Source organism: Puma concolor, chromosome C2 (assembly GCF_028749965.1).
Source record: "Puma concolor isolate L17-30 chromosome C2, mPumCon1.1.hap2, whole genome shotgun sequence".
NCBI classification, from domain to species: Eukaryota; Metazoa; Chordata; class Mammalia; order Carnivora; family Felidae; genus Puma; species Puma concolor.
In genome coordinates, this window is record NC_141675.1 from 33,678,767 (window position 1) to 33,687,921 (window position 9,155).

The 9,155-nt window shown below is 39.9% G+C and overlaps 1 pseudogene; it reads right to left on the reverse strand.

Annotated features, from left to right (window-relative positions):
* Nucleotides 1–8,027: 8,027 nt before the first annotated feature.
* On the reverse strand, nt 8,028–8,747 carry LOC112850439 (gametocyte-specific factor 1 pseudogene; annotated as a pseudogene).
* Nucleotides 8,748–9,155: the final 408 nt, after the last annotated feature.

Here is a 9,155-nt window from a genome sequence, read left to right on the forward strand (position 1 = left end):
GACCCTGAGATCAAGAGTCAGACACTTAACCAACTGAGCCACCCAGGCACCCCTATGACCCTCAGTTCTTACCAAGGACTTGGAATTGGTGAAGATTATGCAGAGGTTAGCATAGGGTATGATACTTGGTAAATGCTCCATCAGTGGTGGTTATTTTACAATTAACATGTAAGAGAAGTAAAATTATCCTTCATTTATCTGGTAACGCTTAGAAAGATGTTGCATGTAAACGAATTTTTCTAGAATTTAATTCCTTGTTGTCTTGAATTTTTTTAAACTAAGGTATAATGTACATATAGTAAGTCCATAAGTCCTAATTAATGACTCAATAACTTTTATATCATTAAACGCACGTGTAACTACCATCTACTTCAAGATAGAAAATATTTCCAGAAATGTTCCACAGAAATGCCTAGAACTTTTTTATTTTAGACATTTTTATGGCTAAATTTCTGAAAACTCTGACATGCTTTTTTGTCTTCAGGAAGGGAGGACCAAAAACATAACTTAACTGTATCTTGCTGACTATTCCCATGGGGTGATATGATTTCCTGTGTTCTTTCTTTTCTTCCTTTCTCTTCTGTATCTCTTTTAGATATACAAATATAACATGAGGTTGGATAAGTTTATGTCTGATTTTTGGTCTTTTCTAGCTAAGGCCTTGTTTTTAAAGGTCCACACTTTGTTAATGTACGTTATTTTTAATTTATGGTAGAGTCATACAGAAGTTACTGATAACTATATGTTAAGTAAGAATCATACTGGCACTAAAGGCAAATAAAGCTCAGTGAAGGGCTTTTTAGTGACAAGACCTTACGACAGCCATGTCAGGATTTGAAAGAGATGTTGTTTGCTTTTGACAATTTTTTTTCTCTTCCATGAGTTTCACATATTTTGGACCTGACGTAGAGTGCTCTTACACTTGATTTATTTATCCAAGTAGCATCCTTTCAAGACTGGTAGTAATTTGATTCCTTGTTGTGGATGAGAAAGGAGGCACAGTATGTAAAGGTCAACCTCACCCCAGGACAACTATCGTAGTCCAGGCCTTGTCCTCCCCAGTATTTGAGGTTTCAGAAATATTTCTTGTCACTTCTTTAGGAACCAAGTAAATCTGAGAGTTGACGATTATCTGAACAGGGAGGTAATCCCAGCAATTGCTTCCTTAGGGTGAACTGTATGGTCCAATACAGGTACTCCAGATTGACCACTTGATCTTGACTCACTTCCTGCTGTTTGGTGGTCATGGATAATTCGAGACTTCAGATCACATTAGGGAATGAATTACTAGAGTGGGATAAACGTAATCTGTATGCAACACAAATTCATGGGTGGTGCCAACTGCCCACATGTGTCCCCCCAAGGCCTTTTGCACAGATTCAGCCTAGCAAATTCACTTAATTCTTAAACAGAAACTGAATGAATAAAGGACTATTGAGGCTACACCTTTGGAAGTGTATGGATCTCACATCCATCCAACCAATCATCCATCCATCCATCCATCCACCCATCCATCCATCCATTGACAGCTTGCTGTGTGTTGGGCACTGTGCAGGGAGCTGCATGTAACTTCCAAGAACCCCTGGCTCATCCCTGCCTGCCACCTCTGAATGAATGTACTTTCTTGGCTTCATTTTATTTCTCTTTTCTCAGAGACCCATCATCTCCATGCAGTGTGGACCCAGTTTAATCTTGGCTTGGAAATAAACTCATTTTTCTCCCCATTTATAGAGAGGATTCTCCACAAGAGAGAGAGGCGGTGTTGCTCGGTGGGCCGTAAGGGAGAGATCACTGCGCTGCCTAAGATGGCTTTTCTCCCCTCTGCAGACTCTGAGAGTCCCACTTGGACTCCAGAGTCCCATTGAGAGCATGACAGCAATGTTTATGTGCAATTCTAATGCTGGTTTTAGCAGCATAAGTGCTTTTTAATGCATAGCATTACAGCGAGTGGGCCCTATTCTCTCAGCCTCTGAATAGCTGTCTAGAGGGGCGTAATTCCCAGCTCTGCCTCCAAGCACTGTTATTTACAAGCTCAGTTACACGTTCACGTCAAGTGTGGTGAAAGCCAGGATGGAGATGGGCTGAGTTTAAAGCAATTTGGCAAGTCTTTATTCCCTGCATAATCACTCAGATTCCTCAGCCGCCCTTGACCACAGCTTCCTGTTCACATATGTCAAAGGGAACCTGGGAATTTGGGGAGATCGACTGCAGAAGTAAAATTTCTTCCTTCTGCCTGACTCCCTCTGAGGTTCCCCTACCAACCTCTTAGTTACCCTTTAGAGCTACACTGAAATTAAGACTCCCAGTCCAAATCTGTCCACTGCTCTCTATCTCCACAGCTTCACCCTGTCCTAAATCCTTCAAATATCCAAACTAAACTTGCCTCCCCTTTCCATCCCCCAATCTAGCCTTCACCCTGCAACCAGACTGGTTTTTGTTTCTTTAAGTGCAAATCAACTCTTGTCACAAGGCTGCTGAAAAATCTTCAATGACTTTCCATCAAGCTCAGAATAAAATTTATCACATATACCTCATCTCATGTTCTGTCTCACTCACTACAATCTGGTCACACTGGCCTGGCCTCCTGACTAGTCCTCAAACACACCACATTTAGTTCTACCTCAGGGCCTTTGCACATTCTGCTACTTCTGCCTTTCCCATAGCTGCCTCTTCATTGTTCAGGTCTGAGCTCAAACCTCATTTCTTTAAGAAGGATTTCCTTGAACACACAGTCTAAATAATCATTTCTTCCTCCCAGTTACTCTCTAAACCACTGTCTTTTATTTTCCTCAAAGCAATCAACATCTTAGGAAATAATCCTATTTATTCAATTGTTTATGTATTTTTCTATCTATTCCATTAGAATATAAAATCTATGAGAATAGGAATCTTGAGTGTCATCATCACCATGTCTTGGCACCTAGTAGGTACGTGTTTATTGAAGGAACACATTTTCTCAACAAAGTATTAAGGAATGGAATCTGCTTTGTCGTTATTGCCATCACTGTTACATATACCTCTAGCTCCTGCCTTTTCTATATAGTCATCTTAGGACAAAGGAAATTGGGCCAGTATGATTTTTTTTCATTTTTCCTTTTATAATGTTATTTGTTTATTTTAATCAAAGTTTGCATGCCCAAAATTTAAAGTTTTAACTAGTTCTATAAGGTATTTATTTAAAAAAAAATTCCAGGTCCCTTCTCCATCTTTCTTTCCTCTTTCCACTTTCTCTTATTTTAGCTGATTATCTTAGGATTTACCCCATTGTTTCTAAATAACATCTCTCAAGTGTTGATTTATGACATTTTCTGTTTTAGGCATTATTGGTTGACTTCCCTCTCACAAAGATGATGATTTGTTGACCTTTCTATGAGAGATGGGGATTCAGATCCCTTTCCTACTTTCTGGCCAATTGTATACAAGCTCCCTCCTCATCCCTGAACTTCCCCTTAGGATTAATCTTAGTTTGGTTAGATTAATATTCTGTGCGGCCATTATTATAATGCTTTGAACACTGTCATAGCCAAGCCATATAGTAACATAGGAATATATTTCCTCTCCTGCACAACCACTGGTCACCAAGCGTATGCCCAGATGTTCCCATCCAGGATCTATTTGCCTCTGCCCTGCAGGAGCCTTTGCCAGAGAACCAGAGATTCCTCCTCCAACTTCAGAATTGTGACTCAACTTGGAGAGTCCTTTGGAAAACAGAAGCAGAAAACTCTGCTAAAGTCAGTTTCCTATGCCTTAACATCTTGACTCATTCAAATCATTGAAACTGGTAAAGTGGGTGTGCTCTTTTGGCTGTCTCATGTGTCCATATCATGGCACTGTCACGCAGCATCCCTCTCTGGGGGGCTCTTCTCTGTGGAAGCCTAAGGTTTACTGATGGACACCATGTTATAGGCTGTTCTATAAACTGAATTGTGCTCCCCAACCTCAAATTCATAGCCTGAAGCCTTAACCCCCAATGTGACTGTTTTTGGACATAGGGCCTTTAAAGAGGTAATAAAGGTTAAATGAGGCAGGAGGGTGGGTGTTTTTATAAGAAGAGGAAGGAGACACCAGAGATGCCCAAGCACAAAGGAAAGGCCATGTGAAGACACAGGAAGATGGCTATCTACAAGCCATGGAGAGAGGCCTCAGGAGAAAGCAAACCTACCAGCACATTGATCTTAGATTTCTAACCTCCGAAACTGTAAGAAAATAAATTTCTGTTAAGCCACACAGTGTGTGGTATTTTATTATGGCAGCCTGCACTGACTGATACACTTTGTGATGTTTGTAGTGTTTTGGAGCTAAGAAGGGCTCCCTCTGGTAGAGAGGGGCATCTAACCCTGCCCAATTTGCCCATCGCTTACAACTTCTCCAACAGCCCCAAGCCCTTTTGGGGCCATATTGGGTGTACGTACAGGCTGTGTGTGGACTTTAGAATCCCGTTCTTACTGACCTACATGCTACTCAAGTGCTTTTTCTGCAAAGGTGCAAATATTTCACTTTTAGGATTCATCTTGATTCCTAAGGATTTACATGCTGAGTTACTTGAAGTTGAAAGAAGCCAGAATTTGTGTGGACTTCATGCCTCCACCCAGGTTGCAATTTACAGCGTTATAAAGGCTTTTCATGGTCTTTGTAAAGTTTTAAAACTGTTAAATTTTAACTTTAACAACTCAGGTTGTAGGTTGATAGAGACACCCTATATGTATTCTCATAATGAGCAATGAATTTTCTTCTGGAAATGGATAGAAGCTTATTTCTGCTGGCTGCGGGTTCATCTTCTTTTCTAAGGAAGCCATTTTTCATTTGTCATAGGACTCGAAATTTTAAAAAATTGTCTGCAGTTGTATAGCATAGCTGTCTTAATCACAAATAAATTGGCTTCTGAATGCCATTTACATATTTTTCTCATACCTCAGCTTGAGTTGATTTTTATTATTTGCTTTATTTTTATCAATGTAATACATGCATGGTTTTTAAAATTGCATTTTAGAAAGAGGGAAAACAATGGTCCTTTATCCTAGCCCTTCCCATCCCCATTCCTGCTCCCCAGATGCCAGCATTTTTAACTTTTTAAAGCTGTTTCTTCTGTTGGTTGTTTCTATAGTTCCAGATAATGTGCTTCTACTACTATTTCCTGATTTATCCACTGTTGACATTATCTATCGATTATGGTGTTAAGATTAATAGCTCTTTAACTCTCTTAGGCTGTCCCCTCCTCACCTGTCCACATCCTCCTAATATAGTTATTTCACTATTTTTGTTAAATCCATAATCGGTAGTTTACAGCATTATGACACAGTAAATATGTCCTCTGCAAAGCAAAGGAATGCGTTGTGACTACATTTTCTCCCTTCATCGTTTTTTTGTTTTGTCTGATGTCTCTAATTGCCTTCCTAATTTCCTGCTGTTTTTCTGGCATCAACATACTCACGTGATTTCCGAACGTTTCATCATGTTGGGCGTTGTATGGAGTCCCCTTTTTCCTGAAGGTCCCCTACTCAGAGTCTTCCCTCCAATGGGCACCAGTTACCGTCTGGTCCTGCAGCCCGGTGCTCTCCTGGAATGTTCCTCCATGGCCCTGCAGGGTTGACTATACTCTTCCCACATCCGGTTACTTCCTTTTCTGGTTTCAGGCCTGGTTCTACTCAAGCACATCCTAAGACAAGAAGTTGTCTGTATATTTGCATGTATGAAATGTTTTCATTTTCTCCTCATTTTGACGGATCATTTAATTGAATTATAATCCTAGATTGAAAATTATTTTTCCTCACCACTTTGAAGACACCATACCACTGTCATTTAGTGTGCAATACCCACTATTGAGAAGTTTGATGCCATTCTGATTCTCATTTTTTGTAGAGGTTCTTTTTCTTTCTGCTCCATAAATTTTTAGGATTGTCTTTTATCCCTAGGGTTCTGAAATTTCATGATAATATGCCTTAATGTAAGCTGTTTTTAAATTAATTATTTTAGGTACCTGGTGTGACTTTAACTAAGAGTCTCTACTTCCATCCTTCAGCTCTGGAATATTTTCTTGCATTTAAGATAAATAACCTACTCTTCTCTGCTCTCTCTGGGTTCCCCCTCAGAACAACTATGGGTCAAAGGTTGGGCCTCCTGGATTATATCCTCTATGGTTCTTATTTTCACCTATTTCCCCTCTCCTTTTCAGGGAATTTTCTCCATTTTATCTTCTAACATCTATTGCCTTTGTATTTTTGGCAATATTTTTAATTTCCAAGACCTCACTCTTGTTCTCTTAAACTTCCTTTTCTTCATGGCCATCGTCCCCTACATTTTTGAGGAAACTGATTAGAATACCAGTTTTGATACCAAACTGTTTTTGTTTGGTTGTATTTTTTTGGTTACTGTTTTAGTTTTAAATTCTCTGAGTAATCCATCTTGCTCAGATTTAGTCTTCCTTTTAGACACATTATTTTTTTTCCTGCTTGAAGCCTTCTTCAAATTTCTGGTGACTCCCCATCATCTGTTCATACTTACGGGTGATGAAAGGATAATTGGAAGCAAGGATCATCTGGTCATGGTCTGTGCTCCAGGCAGGGCTGCTGAGACAGCCCTAAGTGTCACTGCATAGGGCCATCTAGAGAGAAACCTCTTATCCTCAGTGAGGTAAACACCTCATTACTCACATTCTGCAAGTAAGGTGGTGGGTGATGGGTGACTGGGGTTCACTGGTATATACTCATTTTGGGGGTTAATTTCTTATCTTGGCCCTATCTTACCTCATGGCATCCCAGTCCCACTCTGGGGTTCTTTGGACAAAATGGCTCTCTGATTTATGCACACTTCAGACTGTGTCTTCTCTATTTACTTCCCAGCATCTAAAAACGTACTGAAATCTCTTGTCACTAATATCTTCACCAATCTCTTTGTCCCTGTGGCTTAATGTATTATATTCCTTTAGGTGGGGTCTTAGAGGAAGAGTACATAATTCCTCACCTTTAATCAAAGGCAGCTTGAAGTATTAATGTTTTGAAATACATAGTAATTGTACAAGTCCATTTCTATTAAAAGTCTAGAATAAGCAAATCCACAGAGACCGAAAGCAGATTAGTAGTTACCACAGGCTGGGGGAAGGCAGAAAGGGAATAGTGACTGCTCAGTGACTATGGAGCTACCTCTGGGAGTGATGGAAAGTTCTGGAACTAGACAGTGGTGATGGTTGCATGACACTATGAATGTACCTAACGCCACTAAATTATACTCTTAAATTGCTAAAATGGAAATTTTATGTTACATGTATTTTATCATAATAAAAAAATACATAGTAAAAATAAGTAGTTACCATGAATAACTACAAAGATTTTTACAGAGTGTATTCAGACTGTGCTTCCATAGAATCCTGGTGCTCTATGATTAGTGCTAATGTGGAAATTGAATAATAGCCTGCCCCATTCATATTTGAAAAAAATCAATTCCTGAGTAGAATATTCTCAATTTTGAGTTTTCTTCCCACATATTTTTCTTTAACTTTTGACACTGATGCCTCTTATCTATCCTGAGGCCAAATAAAATATTTTCTCTTATTTACTGTAAAAATAAATATAAAGAATAATTTCAAGTTGAAAACATAAGTATCTCTTGTAGTCCTACAAAGAAACTAAACCATCCCTAATTTTTTTCTTTTTCATTTATTTAGAAAATACAATACTCAATTGTTAGTAAACAAAAAAAGCAGCTTTATATGAAGAGTTATTGTACAACTATGAACTATTTCATTAGTTAGCTCAGAAATGCAAATAGCATCTTAGCTATTGAGCAGCATTGGGTGTTTGGAAGAAACAGGCCCACAAATCTAAAGTGACCTTGTCATCCTAGGCATCCTGGGATGAGGACCCTATGGCCTTGACCAGAGGCCAACACCCCTTCCTGGTGACCCCTCTGACCAGTCCGATGAGTGCTGTCTTTAGGTCACCCTCATGCTGGCTTAAAACCAGCTAATGTTGACAGAGCACTTAGTATACTAAGAGCTTTATAAGGACTTTTTGATAGTCCTTTTTTTTTTTTTTCAGTTTGAAAGTCACAGTTTATCTTTCTACAATTAGATTAGGAGAAAAAAAAATGAAGAACCCATTGGTAGCAGGAAGAAGCAAGAGTCTTCTAGGATCTGGCATTTGATGAGATAGATATTCACTTACTGTGCATTTCCATTGTTTTTCCATGGCAGAACATACGGCAGAGACTTGGGAACACGCATGCCTGAAGCCAGGTTACTCTTATGTTCCATAACTATGTTGCTTGCAGGGCTGTTGTTGCCACAGTAGTTGGCTGTGCCCCAGACAAATGGGGTGGTCTGTTCCCACAGATCTTTATCCCAGTCTTCACTGAAAGGAGGGCACTGCCAGGTGCTCTCAGCCAGAGTCTCTTGTCCAAGGTTCCTGGTTTGGTTGACAACATCCTGCTCAATACAACTTTTATCACCACAGCTTGAGATACATGGTGGCTTATTTCGGCCCGAGGAACCTGGTGGCGAGCATTGAAGGGACAAGTAGCCAATTTGTTTGCGACATCAGGATGATTCTTTCTGCACATGATAAGATGATAAGGAAACCTGCAGGCCCTGATCTGGTGGTTTTTATCATAGGGGCACTGTAATAGCTTTTCAGGGTCCAGGGAATCGACGTAAGTTTCTTCCATGTTGGAAATGATGGAGCTGAATCCAAGTGCTGGTCGAGACATGCTCTTCCCACAGTCACTTTCTCCCCACCTCCAGGCCCCAGCAATGCTCGCTTCCGTCCCCCCTACCTTTTTAAATTTATTTTTTATTGTCAAAACCATCAGAGTTTAATAAAAAATGACTCTAACAGTTCATCTTAACAAGTGATTAGCCATGATAGTCAAAATGTATACACAAAGCAGTAATCTTCTGTTAATCATTAATGCTCTTTTCTCCTGCGATCATGAGTCATTAACTTCTGGATACTCATCTTTAAATTTTTTTTTTTATCGTTTATTTATTTTTGAGACAGAGAGAGACAGAGCATGAACAGGGGAGGGGCAGAGAGAGAGGTAGACACAGAATCTGAAACAGGCTCCAGGCTCTGAGCGGTCAGCACAGAGCCCAACGCGGGGCTCGAACTCACGGACCGTGAGATCATGACCTGAGCCGAAGTCGGACGCTTAACCGACCGAGC